The sequence below is a fragment of the Triticum aestivum genome, chromosome 3A (genome assembly GCF_018294505.1).
Source record: "Triticum aestivum cultivar Chinese Spring chromosome 3A, IWGSC CS RefSeq v2.1, whole genome shotgun sequence".
Taxonomy (NCBI): Eukaryota; Viridiplantae; Streptophyta; class Magnoliopsida; order Poales; family Poaceae; genus Triticum; species Triticum aestivum.
In genome coordinates, this window is record NC_057800.1 from 432,744,091 (window position 1) to 432,766,207 (window position 22,117).

Here is a 22,117-nt window from a genome sequence, read left to right on the forward strand (position 1 = left end):
GGAAGGCTGACACAGAAACACGGTGAAGGATAGTCCGGGAGATCATGGATCAATTCAACGTTCCAGAGAAGTGGCGAATACAGGTGGAACACGCTGCACTGAAGAAGGCTAGGGATGCTTGGAGAAACTGGAAGCACGTGTTGTACAAGAAGTACTTGAGTGAAGGCAAGGACCCAATCCCCGCATACCCCCAATTACACAGGCAGACTGGGCAGAATTCAAAAGGGTCAGGGCAACTGCAGAGTTTGCTGCGAAGAGTTTCAAGCAATCAAAACTTCATAAGAATAACATACACCCCCACCGTATGGGTGTGGCAAGATACTACGGCATGAAACTAATGTGGGAACAGGAGGACAAAGAAGAAGTAGCGGCGGGTGGGAATCTGGCCTTTAGTGAAATCAAGTGCGAACACGCCAGAGACTACTTGCGGGCACGTGCAAAGAGGCGTGATGACGGAATGTATTACTTTGAAAACGCACATGACGCCAAACTGTATGAAGTGATGGTAGAGGCTTCCAAGATCCCTGGAAGGTTCTACAGGAACTCAGGGCCATGTGACATTTTGTCCATTGCTCTGGACACAAAAGAGCCCCTGGCCGTACATGGCGTATAGGTGTTAATGTCCCGCACAAGAGGGCTTTCACACTCAGCAAAGAAGATAGGCTCAGCATGAAAAAAGCGAGGAGTGAAATGAAGCAGAATGCATTGTTTGAAAAGTTAAAGAAGGAGATTTATCCGTCTGTTCGAAAGGATGTTGAGGAGTCAATGATGATGCAGAAGACTCTAACACTGACAGATAGCTAGCAGATGGGTGGGGAGGCGGGCATGGATGATGCCGCTTATTGCGCGACAACACTGCACAAGAGTAGCTGTGCATCAGCTGACCCCAGCGACACTGAGACTGTAGCTGCTTGTGATGATGCTATATCTAATCAATATGGAATGAAAGGTAGACTAAAGGGTGTGCTTACACATTATGAAGGTACATTAAAATGTGTAACAGCCTGGGTTTGCCCACCCTTCTTGGAAGATGGCCTCTTCTTGGACAATGTGCCATTGTAGCTGGTCTGTGTGAAGTGCTACGTGACTGAAGTAAAGATTGGATTCAATGAATTTGCCCTGAAGAATGTCCTAGGAGACTTCAATGAGAAAAGGACCTTGGGAGAAACACTATTACATCACATCCAGTGGCCACGAAAGGAAATAGAGTTCATCGATGAGATTCCTGAAGCCCCGCCAAGAGCAACCACTGTCGCCCCTCAACCGGTGACGCTCTCCTTGCCACAGCAGCTCTCATGGGCTGATGCATCAACCTGTGATCAATCGGCCCGACTTTGTGGCATGCAGGTCATGTCATCCTCCGCCCCCAAGCAGTCAGTGGCAAGGCCTACAACTGCTAATGATGCAACACCGGTTCACATGCCAGCCGCTGAAGCAGCGGGGGGAGACCCAGCTGCAGCACATGCTCAGTAGACCAACCTAGTGGAACAGACTACTAAGCAGTATGATGCTTCAGAACCGCCTGCTAAGCAGTCTTTAGGTCCAGAACCGACTGCTCATTAGTCCATCGGTCCGCAGGCGCGTGATCAGCATACCAATGCATCAGCACTTCCTGCTCAGCAAACCAACGTGTTGGCACGGCCTCCTCAGTACACCAACAAGTTGGCACCACCTATGCAGAAACCCGACATAACTTCAACGCATGGTCAGTAGTCCGATGCCTCTGCTCCTACAGCCCAGCAGTCCATCACAGCAGCACCGCCAGCTGAGCCGTTCGGCATAGATAAACCATCTGCTAAGCAGTCCGTCCAAGCTTCACCGTCTGCTTGGCAGTCTACCGTGCAAGAAACTAGACGCTCTGCCAGAAATGCTTCAAGTACCAAGAAAGAAGTGGCCAAAAGGCGACACCCACGACCATGAGGAAGCACAGCGGGAGAGTGAAGAGGAAAGAGAATGATTGCCTCTTACTTAAAGCACTCATTGCCCAGAACCAAATTAACAGCAGATTGTTCGAATCAGGGAGTAATATTATTTCCGACGCCATGGGTGATGAAGAAGTACGTTTGTTGCTTGCTAAAAATAAACAGGCGTACTTGAACCACGCAATTACGTCCATGGCCAGCCATTTCTTGTTGGTGAATACTTTGATGAGTGCAGCTCCAGTTGCCGCGAGTTACATGAATATTGCATGGATCAAATATCAGAAGGTCATCACCATTTGCTAGTCCACTACAACAAAGATCATTTCCGACACGATGCTGGTTCCATCATTGTGAGTTTCGAGGACTTACATCTATTCTTCAACTTCAACGTGCTCGATGCCACTCTTGTTAGATGCGTGATTTTGTAAGTACTTAACAAACTCTGATCAACTTCTCCATACAAGGCTGTAAATGATAAACAACTAACTGCATTTTATTCCTCTTAGGGGATTGAACGCGCAGAGAAGACAAAGTGAGAGTGTGTATTTCATAGATCCTACATTAGCAAATGGCACAACATTACATGAAAAGGACCGATGGGACTGGGCCATTTACACGGTCATCCGTATCTTCGAAAACACACGTCCCATGCAGAATCATTTCTCTAGCCATATCATGAACGGTAAGTCAAGTAAACAACCACACATACACTGATTTTCTTTCAGATTTCGACATCATTCGTAAGTTCATGGCTTTCTTAATATGTAGGAATCACTGGATATTGGTATTCATTGTTCCAAACAAGAACACAGTTTACTACATCGATTCTCTCAAAGAGTCAACAAATGCTCAGGATCTGACGCATCTTCAACAATTCTTGGATAGGTATTGAATTCTATGATGTTGAAATTAATTTGCATTCATATCTGGTTCAATAATTGATGTTGTCAAAATTCATCATCATTTGCAGTGTGCTTGCATTGTGGGAAACTAAAACAGGGAACCTGTTCAAGAGGAAACTACCTCTGCAGCACGAGATCGTTTCTTCGGTAACACACCGAAATCCATTATTTTTGGAAAATTTATCCAACAGTCTACAAATACCTTTCCTTACGATAGTCAAATGTTCAAGCTTCTAAATAAACCTATTTCTATTTTTTCCAAAGAAAAAATAATATATCTAACACCGGTTAGGCTGTTCCTAACAAGACAAATACATGACTAATTTTGTACAAAAAATTTCAGTGTCCTCAGCAAGAAGCAGGGACCAACCTTTGTGGATACTATGTTTGCAGACACATGATCTCCATCTGCAAATCTGTTGATAGTTGTGACGATCCTCGCGAATTAGTACCAGTAAGTCTATCTTAATTAATATCTTCTACTCCACTCATATGGTACATTCTGATCTTAAAAATACTGTAACTCATCTTAAAACCGAGGACCCCTGAACCGCTCCCGGCTGGTGAATTGCTGATGGTTCAGAGATTTATCAGCGACTTCTTCCTGGATCACTTCATCAATCCCACTGGTGATAATGAAGATTTCAGCATGCGTTCTCTTGAAACATTGAGTAAGAGATAGCCGCTAAACATATAACGCATGGATCCATTGTTTTCCATCTGATGAGGTCTTCGTATTTCATACACTATGATTAATTATGTAATGCATATATGTGTGGACAAATCATTGGAATTTAGCTACCATATGTTCAATTGCAATTGTTGCGAAATCTGATGAATGTTCTTCCCATGGACACTATTTGTTCAATTGGATATTGTGGTGAATTTGCTTTTTGCGTGCCAATTCAAAATGGGATATTTTTGTTTATTTATTCAATTGAATATTGTGGTGAATTTGCTTTTTGTGTGCCGATTCAAAATGGGATATTTTTGTTTTAACTTGGCAATTGCCCCGCACACTGTTCAACTAAATCAGTGTGTGTCATCCTCATCAGAAAGCATATGTCAATCGTAGCGGAACCGTCGGTGATACACATCACATCGCAAACGATTTGCAGCGCTACTACGTGTGCATAGGTTCTCCGGAACCGTTTGTGATATCGCGTTATCGCACACGAGAACTAGGAGTAAACCGCGCCCAATGCAAAATACAATCCCAATCGTATTTTTTTAGGAAACGTGTGGGATCCCAAACTAAAAGCACACGCCACTCTTGCGGCAACCATCGGTGATACCTAACAAATCACAAATGGTCTGCAGCACTTGTATGTGTGCGAAGGGGCTCTTGAACCATTTGTGATAGAACATTATCGCAGACGATAATTGTTGGAAAACATGTGCGATGGAATTTAGCGTGGCAGACGGGTTACGCAGAAAACTCGTGTGCTATAGGGCACAAATCGCACACAGTTCATATGTTGGCCCGTGTGCCTTACATACTGTTTCCCAAATGGTTCGTTACAACAGACCGTATGGTTTCACTGCGTCATTAGAAATGCTTAATCACTGATACCATACGTGTGAAAGAATTTAGTGTGTGCTGCATCGCACACGATTACATTTTGGAAGGCCTCTGGATCACTGTTCCATATCCCGATGGTTTCTGGGTTGTCTAGGAAGGACCCCCTATCGCACACACTCACTTGGCGACGGTTCCGAAGGCCGTCGCGGAAAGGGGTTAAAAACCGTTTGTTTAGGACCGATGTGCACCAGTGATGTGCAGTGATGAAAAAAATTAGTGTCACAAGGGCTAGCTCCATGGGTATGGATGTTAGCTTTGGGTGCCCCTCCAGATCCGTGCTTCCAAACACAAGCACCATCTTCTCTGATCGGCTTATTCCCTCTTTCATTTAGTGACTAGAAAAACACCTGATGGTTTGCTACTGATTTGGTCACTTTTAACGTTCACTAGGAAGCTTTAGAAAGTGGCAGCGGCTCGGAAGCGGTCAGGCGGTACCGCGGTGATCGCGGCAAACCATAGCGGTGGCTTAGAACGGAATGAGTCCATGGTTGTGCCAGTCACAGCCCGCGCGGACAGGGCGGCACGGTCGGCCGGGGAGCCCGTGAGGCGAGTCGGGGCAAGGTGGAACTGAGACAGGCCGGCGATGGCGCCTTGAAACCCGGCGGCTCAGACGCAACTGGCAGCTCGCATTGTAGAGGCGAACGGTTGCTTAGGCAGTGGAGGTGGCTTGTGGCATGGCCGCGACCTCCACAACGGCGACCCGGCGATGCGGTGCAGCATCCACGGAGGCGAGGGCGCAGTGGCGGCTCGGAGGCGGTTTGCGACGCGACTCGATCAAGGCGACTCAGGGCAGCAGCGGTTTCAGCAGGAAGGCAGGGACGATGCGATGGGTGGCTCGGCGAAGGAGCAACATGAGGCCATGGCGGCTTGGAGGACTGCTCCAGTGGCTCACAACAGCGTGAGGCCTGAGCGGCTGTTTGAGATGGCAGTAAATCCGGCGAAGCGGGGCAGCTCAACGCGCGAGAGGCGAAGGCGCCCGACGGCTCAGATTGGAGACTGAGGCGGCTGGCGACTTGAGGTAGCTGCGGCCGGCGCGGCGATTGGAGCGCGAGGTCAGGAGGTGTCAGAGGTGGGCTTGAGGCGGCCCAGTGGAGGCTCGAGGCCGCACCCACGGCAGCGGGCTGTCGGCGGCGGTAGAGGCGAACCACCAGCTGGACGCGAGGCAAGGTCAACGGAGGAGCCCGAGTCCAAGGACAATTTGCTCCTTGGTCGTGGCCGGTTAGACGAGTCCCCGTCCGTGTTTTCCTCTGGATCATGGACTCCCCTTCTTTTTCCCTTTTTTTAAACAACGTATATGCTTCCGTCCTTGCATGTAAGAGATGCTGCCAGCCGTGGCTCTCTGCTTTTGCTGCCGATTGCTGATTTCTTTTTATGATGACGTGGAGAGCAACAACACAAACATGGTACCTTGGTCGATTGAGCCTCTCGCAGCCTCGGGACTTGACCATTGGACCAGGGGAGATGTAGTAGCAGTTGGATACGGATGTCGTACAGGTTGACACTGCAGCAGCATTTTTTTGGCAACCTCGACTCGGCGACTTGACCGCTTGCCAGGCGCACATCACGCTGCCAAAATTCTTCTAGTATTCTTGTCGGCCTACGCTCGTGCACGTCTTCGATCTGTAGTAGAGGCGGCGATATACTCAATGGCACCTTAATTTCTCTTGATCCTTGTACTATCAGCTCCAAAGCTAATTCTGATCACAAACAATGAATTTGCTGTCTCTTCCACGTCTGACAAATTGCGAGTTTCTCAATACCCTAGGAAATATCCTTCCAAGAACTCAACACCACCGTGCGCAGGCCCCACGGTGGGCGCCAACTGTCATGGATTTGTCATGACAGATGTCCTCGTGAAAAGGACTTAGTCATGTGGCCAACGCATCTATGTGGTAGTTTGAGAGGGGTTGGTCGGAACCGAGAGACGCGAGATTTTACCCAGGTTCGGCCCCTCATGGTGGAGGTAAAAGCCTACATCCTGCTTCATTGATATTGATGATGATGATCACGATTACAAGGGTGTATCTCGAGAGCTATAGACTTGTCTGTCTAACGCTAACTTGTCCTACTCTTGAAAACTGTCCAACTCGTGAAAACTTGTCCCTCTTGGGGTGCCATGCCCCTTCTTATATAAGTTGGAGGGGTAGGTTACATGTGGAGTCCTAGTAGGACTAGGACTACTCTATTACAAGCGGAATCCTAGTCTTGCTCCCTTTGTAAGAGAATATTCCTTATGCCTTAAACCGGCCCACCATAACATGAGTTAGCCTCCCATGAGCCGCCTTCTGGGACACCGGTTCTTGTCACTCTTCTAACACGCCCACCGGGTCACCAATGAGCCGCCAACTCTGGGCGGGTTACTAGTCAGTCGCCGGGCCAGGGCAGGTCACCAGTGAGTCGCCAAGTCCGGACGGGTTACACCGCGAGGTATATCCCCGACATGCCCGATTATAAAAAAAATCAATTTGGCAGTCCGTGCAAAAAATTGGATTACTACCCTGCCAGGCCGGCAATCCAAGCTTCCACGCGGCGGATGCCGGGGACTGCCTACCTAGCTGCTTGGCGGCGTAGTAATATGGAGCCTTATAATGGTCCGACCATGGCGGAGTCCACACGGTCGGCGAGGGCGATGGGGCCTAACCTCCACCATGTCCATGACCAGCACGTCCACGTCCACTGCCACGCCCGCCACCACCACACCCTCCATCGACCTTATGCATCTTAAGCATTTTTGCCTTCGCCGCATTCGCTTTGATGAGGCGATTTCCTGTGCCGCCGAGTTGATCTTTTGGCTGAGTGTGATGCTCGGATCCTCCACCAGCTCCGTCTCCGGAAGGTTCTCCTCCGGGGTGTCGAAGTCTTACGTGGCTTGTGTCAGGACTCCCGTAAAGCCCCCCGGTTGGTTTCGGTTTGCTGGAAAATTGTGGTCCGGACAGCGACATGGACCAATGGGGGTTAGAGTTGGATGGCTTGCGGGGTCCGGACAGCTGCTTCTGGATGGGTACATGCAGTTTGATGGTCGGCATTGCGGATGCCCTTAGGTCCATCCAGGTAGGCGTGGTACAGTTTTAGCCTATTTTGTTGTCTGGGTCGATAGGTTCCTAATTTCATGGACTGTAAATCTTCAATTTCGTGCTAATGTTTGTAGGTTTTTGATGAATTTCGGCAAAATCTTCACAGCAGGTCAATTGTTTGAAATTTTCTTTCATCACTAGATTCATCTTGTAGTTTCATACGGTTTTTGTCATGGACTTAACACGGCAGATGCCCTAGCAAAAGGACTTAGATGTGGAGCCATCGCAGTGTAGTTAGCTTGAAGGGGTTAAACGGGACAAAGGACACGGAGAGTTTACCCAGGTTCAGCCCCTCTCAACGAGGTAAAAGCCTACTCATGCTCTAGGTTGTATTGCTTGGGTTTCGATGACCAGGGAGCGAATATGCTTGACCTAGCCCTCGATCGATTGTTACTTGAGTTAACCCACAGTTGGGTCACCCCTTTATATACATAGGTTGATGCCCGATGGCTTAGAGAGTCCCGATCGGCTCATACACAACGTGTCCAGCTCGGTGACCAACTAAGCTTGCCTTACAATAGAAGTTTATGCATATGGCGGTTCATGCCCATGGGCCTCAAGTCGCCCCTGGATCTTGGGCCTTCAGTAGGCTTGCTTCACAGCCCGCCATCTTTATATATGAGCCACCAGTGGTATGACCCGGCCCCTCCTGGGCGGGTCATACCTAATAGTTATATCCCCAACATTAGGCCCCAGATTGATTTGAACTTGTTCACATCAATTTTCAACACTTGACTTAGCAGAATCTTCCAGCTTTAACTTTATGAACTGGTTATAACCCACCATGATGCCAGCTCACAAAATTGTGTTAACCCGCCATGACGTCATCTCGCATTAACTTTGCACGAGGCCTAGAGCTTCTCAGCATATCTTTTACTTTAATGGACTTCCCGAAATCCAAGGCGTTCGTCCAGCCCCATAATCATTTTTTCGGCCTCCTCGATCCCCATGCATGCCTTTTATCCATCTCCTTATAAATAGGGACAGGGGTCCTTTCCATTTCCCCTCTTGCCTCCTCGTCTTCGTCTTCCTCCTCGCAACGCCCATGCGCGCCCGAGGTCCGCCGCCGCCGACCTCGTCAACTACCTCAACTCTGGCCGCTGCATCAACCTGAATGAACCAGAGCACCGCGGCGCACCTCCGTTATCCAGCAGCCCCAGCAGGTACTCCTCCTTTCTTATAGAAGATCTCCATTAGGGTTTGCCCCAGTTCGTCGGAGTTCCTTGTTGTTCTTCGTTTTCTCCTCTTTAGATCGCATAGCTGATTTTGAATTCGTTACCAAAGTGGTGCAGCAACCGTTAGCATCCTTTTTCAATCAAAAAAGATTCTTCTTCCGTAGAAAAAAAATCTCGTCTGAACACATAAGTTCTTCCGCTGCTACTGCCTTAGGTTTAGATTTTATTCTATTTTCTGAACAGCTGTAGATCCAAAATTGTAGCATCAGTCTGTGAAACCTGTTTGTCATAACTTAGTAAATCCTTACTTATAGATCTGAAACATAGCAACTTGTTCGGGCAGCTTAACTGATAAACCATAACCCGCCATATATCATTAGTCCCTGTTTAAGCCGCCAATGTATGTTTTTGCATAATTCAGTATCATCATCTGGCTTAATAAATTGATCCTTTATAGCACTTACTTTTGAATTCACCGGCTTAACAACATAACCCTAAACCGGCAATATTTTTTTTAGATTTTCGTCCTCAAAAATGACCAAGACTATCACCTCATGCAACTGGGTTGCTTCAACTATCACGGAAGAAATCCTTCAGGAATTTGTGAAAGAAGGCGTCCTAGCCAAAAAGGATGTAATCCACTAGAGGGCCCCAGGAACCGAGACATCGCCTGAACCAAAAGAGGGTGAGGCTGTGGTTTTCTCTGATCGCATGCTCCGGGGGTTTACTCCACCTAGCTCCAAAAAAAATCGCGATGTACTGCATTTCTTTCAACTTCATCCACAAGACATCGGGCCCAATTCTGTGTCAAACATCTGCAACTTCCAAGTATTTTGTGAAGTATGTCTTCAACAAGAGCCCACTGTAGAGTTGTTCAGGGAATTCTATTACCTGAACCATCAAACTGAGTTCACAGATGGGCCTAGCCTAGAATTAGGCAGTATTTCCATTCAAAGACGCAAAGAAGCTACTTTCCTAGCTGCCACACTTTCGAGTCACCCAAAGGACTGGAACCAGACTTGGTTCTATTGCCAAGATACATCTCCAGAGGATGAGAATTCTTTGTCGGGTTATCATGAGAACCGGCTTAGCAATAGACACCCTCTCCCCAATTGGATCAGCATAGCAGAATGGGCTAAGTACATGCCCATATTTGAAAAAAAATCAGAGCCTTGATGGCAAATGGCTTAACTGGAGTTGACCTAGTCTGATTTTGGGTCGCATGGAGAATCTTGCCCTTAAGCCACCGGCCCGATGTCGGTGTACTAGAGTAGGGGTACCCTAGTATCCCGAACTCGTGCACGGGCAGTTGCAGCAGCCCGCGGCAAGGCTTGCCGGGTGACCGCCAAGACCCTCCGTGGTTCCCTTGAAGACCATTCAAGAACAAAGTACACAAACCAAGGCCCCGGCAAGAGGAGCTTGCCGGGAGGGCCAACCAAGGCCCCGGCAAGAGGATCTTGCTGGGAAGAGACAAGACCCCGGCAAGAGGAGCTTGCCGGGAAGGCCACTCAAGGCATACCAAGAAAGCTTGCCGCGACGCGCCCTGCGTCCCGGCAAGATCCAGCAAGCGACAAGCTTCCGGACGTGACAAGACGACGGCCGCGGCAAGGAGCTTGCCGCGGGAAACCACCACTTCGTGCCCGCGCTCCAGCACACCTGCTAACGTGTCGCTCTAGGACTCTCCCAAGCACACGTGGCAGGAGGCCGTGCAGCTAGGGGTACGTGGTGGCAAGCGGAGATGAAGAGAAGCCCATCGTGGCAAACGGTGGCGCTCCTAACGGTCACCTTTTGCGCTGTTTAGGAGACTCAGACAGGCATTTAATGCCCTTGTCCCCTGCCGTCAGAGTTAGGTAGGGTGCACTGTATCCACAGTAGCGGTAGCTGCACCTACCGCATCCCTTTCCATTTTTACCCTCCTAGTCTATGTTGCCACCTGTGGGTGACCCCTTGAGAGTATAAAAGGAGGCCCAAGCGCAACGTAGAGAGGGTTCAGCCGGTTCGGCTCATTCAAGACACCAGAAACACTCCCACGCTCAGTCTGGTAGCGTCGATCGCTCCTGAGCAAAGATTCAATACACATAAACAAGCAGCAGTAGGGTTTTACGCATCCGTGCGGCCCGAAGCTGGGTAAAACCGCCCGCGTGTACTGCCTCGATCCGCTCTTTGTGCGCTCTCCGCCTCCCACCGAACCAAAAGGGGCCCTGTCCCCATAGGTGTTGGTGCATCAGCACCCCCCGACATCTTTGGCGCGCCAGGTAGGGGGCGTCGAGATTGTGTGAACTCGATCCGGCGTGCACGCAAGCTAAATCTTCATCGTCTTCATCGACATGCCACCGAAGAAGAAGGATTCGGAGGCAGCTGTTCTGTCCACGTCAAGGCTCAGCTGTTCTTCATCGTCATGGCTCCTAAGAAGCGGGCGAGCAAAAGAACGGCGCCAGTGCGGCAACAGAAAAGCTAAGTCGTGCGAAACTTTAGATATTTCCTTTCTATATAAAGTTATCCGCCTCGGAGATCTTGTTCTTTGTACGGAAAACCTGTGCGCGGAGGAATCAACTCGTAGCTAGTTGCGCCCTTACTTTGTTTCGAGTCCGCTCAACAACTTAAGTGAGCTGCTAGCGCCCTTACTTTGCTTCGAGTCTGCTCAGCAACTTAAGTGAGCCGCTAGCGCCCTTACTTTGTTTCGAGCCCGCTCAACAACTTAAGTGAGCTGCAACTAGTTGCGACAAGATTGCTTGTCGGTAGCGACCCCGCCAGTAGGCTGCTGAAGTTCCGCACTCGGTGCTCGCGGCAAGGGTGCCTGCACCGGCAAGTTTCCCTAGAAAGCGTAGGGTGGACGTACAAAGAGAGGTTGAACAGGAAGATAGCATGCACTATTTATTTGAGATTTCTGCATAGACCTGTATGCCAAGGAGCCTTCTCGGGGCTAGTTGCGCTCCATGTTGCCTCGAGTCCGCTCGGCAACTTGTGCAGTTGTGCTAGAACCAAGAAGGTAAACCTTTCCGGGAGGCGATGTTCCCGAATAGCCGCTAAGGGCCCGTTCCCTCAAGCGCTGCTGGCTGGATCATATGCACCGGAAAGCATTCCAGCAGGCATAGGGAATATGTAGCAGAAGTCAAAATTCGCAAGCGAGCTAAGTGCACTTCGGATGCTAATCACTTGTCATGTTTGAACGCAGTTATGGCCCGGGGGCTGGCAACGCCCTTAGGACCAATCTTTTTGGTGTCAAGAACGATGAAGTTCTTCGCCATAAGCCTTTCCGGCAACGATCTTGCCGGGAGCCGGTGTCAAGAACGACGAAGTTCTTTGCCATAAGCCTTTCCGGCAACGATCTTGCCGGGAGCCGGTGTCAAGAGCGACGACGTTCTTCGCCATAAGCCTTCCTGGCAACAAGCTTGCCGGAAGCCGGCATCGAGAACGTCAAAGTTCTCTGCCAAAGATAAAAGCCTTCCTGGCAACAAGCTTGCCGGAAGCCGGCATCGAGAACGTCAAAGTTCTCTGCCAAAGATAAAAGCCTTCCTGGCAACAAGCTTGCCAGAAGCCGGCATCGAGAACGTCAAAGTTCTCTGCCAAAGATAAAAGCCTTCCTGGCAACAAGCTTGCCGGAAGCAGGCATCGAGAACGTCAAAGTTCTCTGCCAAAGATAAAAGCCTTCCTGGCAACAAGCTTGCCGGAAGACGGCATCGAGAACATCAAAGTTCTCTGCTGGAAGATAAAAGCCTTCCCGGCAAGCCAGTATCGCTGGGGGCTGTGAGTGCCAAGAATCGTCCACGGCAAACCAGAGTTGCCGGGGGCTGCAATATCAGATAAGTCTTTTTATCCCTCATCATCGTGGCCTGACGCATGCTCGAAGGGCTTAGCCCCGCGCACGCCGCCCGCGTCACCCACGACGTCGCATTTGACGCGTGCCGTTCTGGGCGTGCGCAGTGGGAGTAGAGAGATATGCGGCGTGACCTAGGCCGCGCGTGCCCGTGCACTGTTTTGGGCCTGGCCCAATAGCGCTCGGCACCGTGTATGGCCCAGGCCCGGGGGCTCCTGTCGGTGTACTAGAGTAGGGGTACCCTAGTATCCCGAACTCGTGCACGGGCAGTTGCAGCACCCCGCGGCAAGGCTTGCCGGGTGACCGCCAAGACCCTCCGTGGTTCCCTTGAATACCATTCAAGAACAAAGTACACAAACCAAGGCCCCGGCAAGAGGAGCTTGCCGGGAGGGCCAACCAAGGCCCCAGCAAGAGGATCTTGCCGGGAAGAGACAAGACCCCGGCAAGAGGAGCTTGCCGGGAAGGCCACTCAAGGCATACCAAGAAAGCTTGCCGCGACGCGCCCTGTGTCCCGGCAAGATCCGGCGAGCGACAAGCTTCCGGACGCGACAAGACGACGGCGGCGGCAAGGAGCTTGCCGTGGGAAACCACCACTTCGTGCCCGCGCTCCAGCACACCTGCTAACGTGTCGCTCTAGGACTCTCCCAAGCACACGTGGCAGGAGGCCGTGCAGCTAGGGGTACGTGGTGGCAAGCGGAGATGAAGAGAAGCCCATCGTGGCAAACGGTGGCGCTCCTAACGGTCACCTTTTGCACTGTTTAGGAGACTCAGACAGGCATTTAATGCCCTTGTCCCCTGCCGTCAGAGTTAGGTAGGGTGCACTGTATCCACAGTAGCGGTAGCTCCACCTACCACATCCTTTTCCATTTTTACCCTCGTAGTCTACGTTGCCACCTGTGGGTGACCCCTTGAGAGTATAAAAGGAGGCCCAAGCGCAACGTAGAGAGGGTTCGGCCGGTTCGGCTCATTCGAGACACCAGAAACACTCCCACGCTCAGTCTGGTAGCGTCGATCGCTCCTGAGCAAAGATTCAATACACACAAACAAGCAGCAGTAGGGTTTTACGCATCCGTGCGGCCCGAAGCTGGGTAAAACCGCCCGCGTGTACTGCCTCGATCCGCTCTTTGTGCGCTCTCCGCCTCCCACCGAACCGAAAGGGGCCCTGTCCCCATAGGTGTTGGTGGATCAGCACCCCCCGACACCCGGCTTGATGTGTGAGTATACCCGTGACATCAAAGATCCACAACGCTACAGCCAAGTGCGACTAGACGAGGAGAGCCTTAACAAGATGGTCAAAACATTACTGAATGAAAGCTTGGCCTCTTGCAGCAAGATGGGGCTGAACCCCTTTTGTGCCCTCAACAAGCTGCCAGCTATAAGCTTTAAAACAATTTCTAGTTTAATCATATCTTCACGTATATTGCCCTCTTATACCCATTTGACTTTTCTAGGCCGATTCACCCTTCCGGAGCAGGAAACTTCAAGAGAAGCCGGCTAAGAAGGTCCGGACAAAGAACAAGGCTCCAAAGAAGCCTGCCAAGAAGAAGACCAATCCTTCCGAGTTGTTTAACTTGGACGATGATGAGTCGGAGGTAGAACTTGACTCCCTTGGCTCATTTTTTGTACATCTTATGGACAATGTTCACTATTAGGATGACGCGGAAGGCAGCCACACAGATGGTGAGGAGGTAATTATTCTCTCCACCGGCTCAGAACATTTGTCAAGACAGAGAACTCGACAAGCGAGCCGAAAAGTAAGGTTTTCTCACCCTTTACCTTATTTGGATCCCAACTTTCTTTTGAATAAATAGCAACATGAAGCTCGTCACACAACCCGGAACAACGGCGGATGGGTTCTTTCTTCCAGCTTACCCAACACGCCGGGTCCACACAAGCGATGTGCCGAGGTTTCACGGAACTTCGACTTAACTTGTCCCAAGGCAGGCCTTTTTCGACAACCTCTTGACTTAGCTGACACAAACTATCATAACCTCGCATTCTTCTTCAGGCAATTCCATTGGGACCCAAGTTCCTCTTTTCAAGACTGTGCCCGGGTAAGGATACTTAAGCCTATTTATTTTCAACCATGTATTAAACTATCATATTCACCCTGTCATGTACTTTGTTTTCAATGCCATGGCCAAGCCTAGCAAGAAGCTGAAGGTGAACAAGCTGGCTAAGGATTCAAATCCTTCTAAGCCGGAGAAGAAAACAACAGAAATTTCTCACCAAACTGTTGAAGCCTCAGTCGATGAGCCGCCACTAGGGGAACACCATGCTCATATAGATTCCATGGACGTTGATCCGGAGAATACTAATCCGCCCAACCCCACTTACCTGGTTCAAGAAACTAAAGATATAACAATAACTGGGACGGCTTATAGAACTCCAGGCAACCCTACCGCCCTATCCAAGCACAGTGCAAAAGAAGAATTCTCTGCTACTGATAAGGGCAAGTGGAAATTAGACTTGGAGAGCTATGCTCATTTCAATGCTCAAGAAATTCATTCTGGCTATCTAAACCGCCTTCATACCAGCCGTGACTTTGAAGCCGGCTTGGTCAACCTCAGGAAGGTGCGTTTTGAGGTAAGGACTGCAATCTTTAGAGTCTTTCATTCATGTCATGGCACAGTAATTGTTGAATCAAACAAGTAGCCCCCAAGGGTCGGCTTAAACTGATAAGTTAAGCCGGGCCTTCAAATAGTGCTAATCAACTTTGCACCTGTAGCCCCCAAGGGTCGTCTTAAACTGATAAGGTAAGACGGGCCTTCAAATAGTGGCGATCAACTTTGCACCTGTAGCCCCCAAGGGCTGGCTTAAGCTGACATGCTAAACCGGGACTTCTCACCATAATCATGAAGAAAATCCAAATATGTATAGCCCCCATGATCCGGTTTAAATCATACCATTTTGTCCGGGTCGTCATAGAAATTGTCTTTAAAAAGAGCAATAGGCATTAGCCCCCAAGTGTCAAGTACAATACTTGTATTGTGCTTGGGACTTCAAAATGAGATGATCATAAAGCCTTCTATCTTGTTGATGTTGCAGGCTGAATTAAATATGAAGGAATCCCAAGTCAAAGATCTGAGGGCCAACACTCAAACCCAACAATCTGAGACTGCAAAAGCCAAATCAAAGCTCAAGACTGCATTGGAAACCCTGTTCAAGAATTCATCCGATTAACCAGTTAACTTGTCGATTAATCCCTACTCATATGGTCACCGAGTAGCCGATAAACCAAAAAATCGTCCGATTAATTAATTAAATGGCCGATTAACTTGCTGATTAGCCGATTAATCCCCTACTCGCTAGCCAACCGAGCAGCTACCAGTTAACGATTTCCTCAACAATGATTGGAAAACATTGAAAAGCTGAAACAAGACTTCAGTGCTGATAAAACCGGCTGGGAGACCAAGAGGGCAGCTCTATTGAAAAGAGCAGAAGATGCCGAAGCAACCCTTAAACCGTTGACTGATGAGTTGTCCAGTTTAAAGTAGAAAATCAATAGTATGACAACAACCATCTTTAGTAAGTAATATACTTCATTATTTCTTCATCAATTTGGAACAACCGTTGAGCCGATTTATAATCATACATGCTAATACAGGTTCCAGAAGCTCCAAGCTTGGTGATGGTATGCGCATAAAGCTGAAAGTGGTATATACCCTGGTGGAGCAGATGTACACTGGTGCTCAACGGGCTATTACTTTAGCTTTATATAAGAAGCAAGCACCTTCCCTCATCAAGGAAGTATTGGAGAGGCTGTCTGTGCTGCCACAAAGGGTGGAAGAACTGAAACGACCAGCCACGAGAGCCGGTGCCGTCACTGCTTTGAGCCGGGCAAAAGGGTGGCAAGCTGAACTTGACCCAGAAGAAATATCAACTGGCTGCCCTAGTTTAAAAGAGGATGGGTCACCCTTTAGTGCTGAGGACTTTGCCAAAATTGCAAGAGAGATGCGTCCTTGGGCAAGCAAGTTGGCTGAGGAAACTGATCTTTCCAAATACCATCCGGTTTGTGATGCTCCAAATTCCAAAGTGAAGGTGCCGGTTCATGAGGCCATGGACCTTATCCTGCCAACACATAAGCACACCTTTGCTCCTGAAATTGACCCGTCAACCCTTATATACGATGAAGATGTTTTCAAAGCTTTGACTGGGATCAATTGGTCGTCGCCTAACTTCCAGACAACAGAGGAAGAAGAGCCAGCGCAGGATGATCCGGAATCCTCAACCCACCAAGACCAGGAGTCTTGATCCATGAGCCGGTTTACCAGCCAGAGCATTGAACACCGTGTATATAAAAAATCCTTATTTGTTTGGGCTCGGGGAGCCATGTAATAGGCTAGATGAAAAACCATGATCTGCCACACCATCATGCATGTTTATTTGCATAACATTTTGAGCCACCTAATCTGTCTTTGAAGATCCGCTGTTTATGCTCATAATTATTGTCAATCTTGCCGACCATGCTATCATAAGCCCTATACACAAGTAAACAACATGTGACCTGGCGGTTTACCCCAGGGCGGGTCATAATGCCCCATATAAAATCCACTGGTGACTGTATCGTCCATAACCAGGGCGGGTTTATCAAAACCTTGTTTATTCATAACAAGTAAACAACATACCTGTGATATTTGTTCACACTCCAGGCTTATCACGCCATATGCAGTAAGGGTAACAACCCAAAGACTTAGAACGTAGCGCCCCATGCAATGTATTCATACTTTCGGCTTACAATGTCGTACGCAGCAAAGGGTAATATCCCAAAACTTAGAGTGCAAAACTCCAATGGCATAATCAACACACAATGGCGACTTAACGTCCAAAGCCAAGCCGGGTTATCAAAACTCCGGATAGATTCAAATATGAATCATAAGGATCAAGGCGACATGGCCCTAATCAATTTTCAACCATATATCAATATGGCACAAATGATGAACCTCAAAAAATGTTCAAAGTAAATAGAAATCGGAAAAAACAAGGCTTTCATAGGCTGCCAAACCTTAAATCAAGTGCTATTCAAGGGCTGCACAACCATTGAGTTAATCCTTAATTCAAACCTGTAAGCCATGCCTCACATGACCAATCACCGTTTTAACTTTGACAAGTTCAGAGTCTTTGTAAGATTGACTATCAAGAGTACGGTGAGTCATTCCAGGATTACCTGGTCGGAGTGGCAGACTTATAAAGGCGGGATAACCCATATTTTTGGTGAATACACCTGGCATCCAAGCCAATTATAAGGGTAAACAAAGCTTCTGTTCATTACACGGGAAGCCCCCAAATAATAATTCAATCCAGACGTACAAGCCAGATCCATAGGGTAGTCATGGCTATGCTCAATGAGCAGGAAGCCCCCTAGTAATGTGCAAATAAGGCGTACAAGCCGGATCAAGAGGGTAGTCATAGGTATGCTCAATAAGCAGGAAGCCCCCAAGTGACCTTATGAAGTGACAATAAAGACTCAGATTCTCAGAAATGAAACGACAAAGACCCTGAATTCTCAGGGATGCCGACTTTATTATACTAATCATAATATATACATTGGTAGAAGTATGTACATCACAAGAGCCGGTGGGTCAGGTGTAATAAGGCCGAAGATGAGAAATGTTCCACGACCGGCGGGTCTCCTCGTCGGACTTGCGTGAGTCCTTGTGCTCTCGAACATCAATGAGGTCATATGACCCATTTTCAGTTTTTGACTGACCACAAAAGTCCCTTCCCAAGGTGGGGACAACTTGTGCATGTCAGCTTGATCCTGGATGAGCTGGAGCACCAAATCTCCTTCTTGAAAGGTCCTGGTTTTAACTCAGTGGCTATGATAACAACGTAGATCTTGCTGGTAAATCACCAAACGAGCCGCCACAAGGTCATGCTCCTCATCTAACAGGTCAAGAGCATCCTGACGTTCTTGTTTGTTATCAGCTTCCACATAAGCCACCACACGGGGCGAGTCGTGATAGATATCACTAGGGAGAACCGCCCCTGCTCCGTAAACCATGAAGAAAGGCGTGTAACCCATAGATCTATTGGGGGTAGTACTGATACTCCATAGCACTGAGGGCAACTCCTCCACCCAACAACCCAGTGTCTTCTACAAAGGGACTACAAGCCGGGGTTTGATGCCTCTCAAGATTTCTTGATTGGCTCTTTCAGCTTGACCATTGGACTGAGGGTGAGCCACGGATGACACATCAAGACGAATATGTCCACGTTGACAAAAAAAATTCATAGCACCTTTAGATAAATTAGTGCCATTATCAGTGATGATGCTGTGTAACACCCATGATGCGGCTATATCTCCCACGTGTCGAGGCACGACTTAGAGGCATAACCGCATGGTGGTTTAGTCGCAAGAGGGGTAATCTTCACACAATCCCATGTACTGAATAAGAATGGGATAAAGAGTTGGCTTACAATCGCCACTTCACACAAATAACAAGTTAAACATACATCATCCAGAGTACAATCGAAGGTCTGACTACGGAACCAAAATAAAGAAAGACAACCCCAAATGCTAGATCCCCGATCGTCCCAACTGGGCTCCACTACTGATCATCAGGAAACGAAACATAATAACAACCCAGGTCCTCGTCGAACTCCCAGTTGAGTTTGGTAGCATCACCTACACTGGTATCATCGGCACCTACAACTGTTTGGAAGTATCCGTGAGTCACGAGGACTCAGCAATCTCACACCCGCGAGATCAAGACTATTTAAGCTTAAGGGTAGGTTAAGGTAATGAGGTGGAGCTGCAGCAATCACTAAGCACATATGGTGGCTAACATACGCAAATAAGAGTAAGATGAGAAGCTACGCAAGGGTCGTGAAGCTAGAAGAGATGAAGAAGTGATCCTGAAACTACTTACGTTCAAGCATAACACAAGATTGTGTTCACTTCCCGGACTCCGCCGAAAAGAGACCATCACGGCTACACACGCGGTTGATTCATTTTAATTAAGTCAAGTGTCAAGTTCTCTACAGCCGGATGTTAACAAATTCCCATCTTCCACATAACCGTGGGCACGACTCTCGAAAGTTTATACCCTGCAGGGGTGTCCCAACTTAGCCCATCACAAGCTCTCACGGTCAACGAAGGATATTCCTCTTCCCGAAAATACCCGATCAGTCTCGGAATCCCGGTTACAAGACATTTCAACAATGGTAAAACAAGACCAGCAAAGCCGCCCGAATGTGCCGACAAATCCCGATAGGAGCTGCACATATCTCGTTCTCAGGGCACACCAGATGAGACATCCTACGAGTAAAACCAACCCTCAAGTTTCCCCGAGGTGGCCCCGCAGTCTACTCGGTTCGGACCAACACTGAAGGGAGCACTAGCCCGGGGGGGTTAAAATAAAGATGACCCTCGGGTCTACAAAACCCAAGGGAAAAGTCTTAGGTAGGCAAATGTAAAACCAAGGATGGGCCTTACTGGAGGAGTTTTATTCAAGGCGAACTGTCAAGGGGCTCCCATAACCCCAACTGCGTAAGGAACACAAAATCAAGGAACATAACACCGGTATGACGGAAACTACGACGGCAAGAGTGGAACAAAACACCCGGCATAAGGCCGAGCCTTCCACCCTTTACCAAGTATATAGATGCATTAAATTAAATAAGAGATAATGTGATATCCCAACATATCCATGTTACAACATGGAACAAACTTCAGCTTCACCTGCAATTAGCAACGCTATAAGAGGCGCTGAGCAAAAGAGGTAACATAGCCAAACAATGGTTTCCTAGGAAGGTGGGTTAGAGGCTTGACATGGCAATATTGGAGGCATGATATAACAAGTGGTAGGTAGCGCGACATAGTGATAGAACGAACAACTAGCAAGCAAAGATAGAAGTGATATTGAGGGTATGGTCATCTTGCCTGCAATGTTCTCAGAGTTGTCGAAAGCTTGATCCTCGTTAGCATACTCAACAGGTTCCTTGTTCACATACTCGTCCAAATCAAGAACACAAGCAATGGAACAACAATCAATCCCGGAGCAATGTACAAGCAACATGATGCAATACATGGCATGATATGCAATGCATATGCGTGCTCCGGAAGGGAAAGAATGATCAAGGAATCAACTTGGAAAACCAAGTATGCCTCTAGAAAGATGAGGTGATTTTGGTCGAAATTGATATAAGGATTACCGGAAACGGATCCACGGTTTGCAAATGACAAGCAAAACAAGGATGGCGCAAATCTGCGATTAACAGCATGATAGCACTTAGAATGCAACAAGAAACTGCGCTACTGCACTCCAACATAGCAACAAAGCATATGGCAGTGAGGTACAAGAGATACTTGACAAAATATGAACACTGAGCTACGGCTAAATCACACTAGAACAGGTTCAAACAAGCATGGCAAAAGTGCAAAAGATATCAGCTTCACAGACTTGGTGAAAATACAAACATGGCATAAACAGCATCAGGAAGCAATGTTTAGAGCAAGAAAACAACATGCTATAGGAACATATCATAGCAAACAAAGGCATGGAATGCTTCTACTAAATGCATAGAACAAAACTCCCTTACTGATCATGAGCGAAAAAGGCACAGAAAATATGATGGCACCCATGCAAACATAGCAAGTTTTATTAACAGATTCATGATAGCAACTTTGCAGGCTCATGCCACTCACCACAAAGCATTAAATGACAAAGCAAGCATACCAAAAGTAAGAAAACATTTTCATGAAGCTAAACATGGCAAGAGCAAGTTCATAGGATGCATGGCTCACTAGAAAACCACGTGGCAATATTGATTAACATGTTAACAATCTGCCAGGAACATTATTTAGCAAAGGTAGAGCGAGAAAATAACATGCTAGAGCGGTCCACTATTTCAACAAGAGGCATGAATGGATAGAGCATGAACATATGTTCAAAACATCCTTACTAAAGTATCTCAAAATAAGCATGGATTTCATGGTAGCAACAAGTTTACATGGCATCAAAATAACAGTAGGAAAAGGACAGCAAAATCCTAAGTGTCTGAAAACAGCAACATCACGGAGCCTATTTTGCATGCTTGTGCTAGTCGCCACATAGATCAAAAAATTACAATACTTGCACCCCTGTAAACATGGCATGATGTAGTTCAAACACATGTAGACATCATGCTCATAGGATGCACACACAAAATGCAACAAAAATGACAAATCATCAAGTTCTGCTAAGTACCAGCAGTTAACATTTTATAGCACTCTTGCAATGAGGATAATGGCATCAATATGGACATTAACATGCATGAAAATTACACTAACACAAAGAGCTTAACGAAACGAACATTTCGACATGTCATATGCATGATTCGGAGCCACGGTCATCGAGATACGCCATGATGAAGATGGCATGAAAATGTTAGGGTTTCAAGGACTTAGAAGAATATATCACCTCCGAGATCTAGGGTTCCTCGTCGGGCACACGAACCGAGGTTAATCAGGAGTGGTCACCGGAGTTGACGGGGACAAAGAGGACGGCGGCCGGCAATGGAGAGGAGGTGGTCAGAGCCTTGCCGGAGGACAGAGCCGGTGACGAGGCGGCGGCGGGCGGCCCGATCCCGCGGGCGGTGGACGGCGGCAGGACGGTGAGGCGAAGCGCGGCGGCCGGCGCGGGGTGAGTCAGCGGCGGTGGC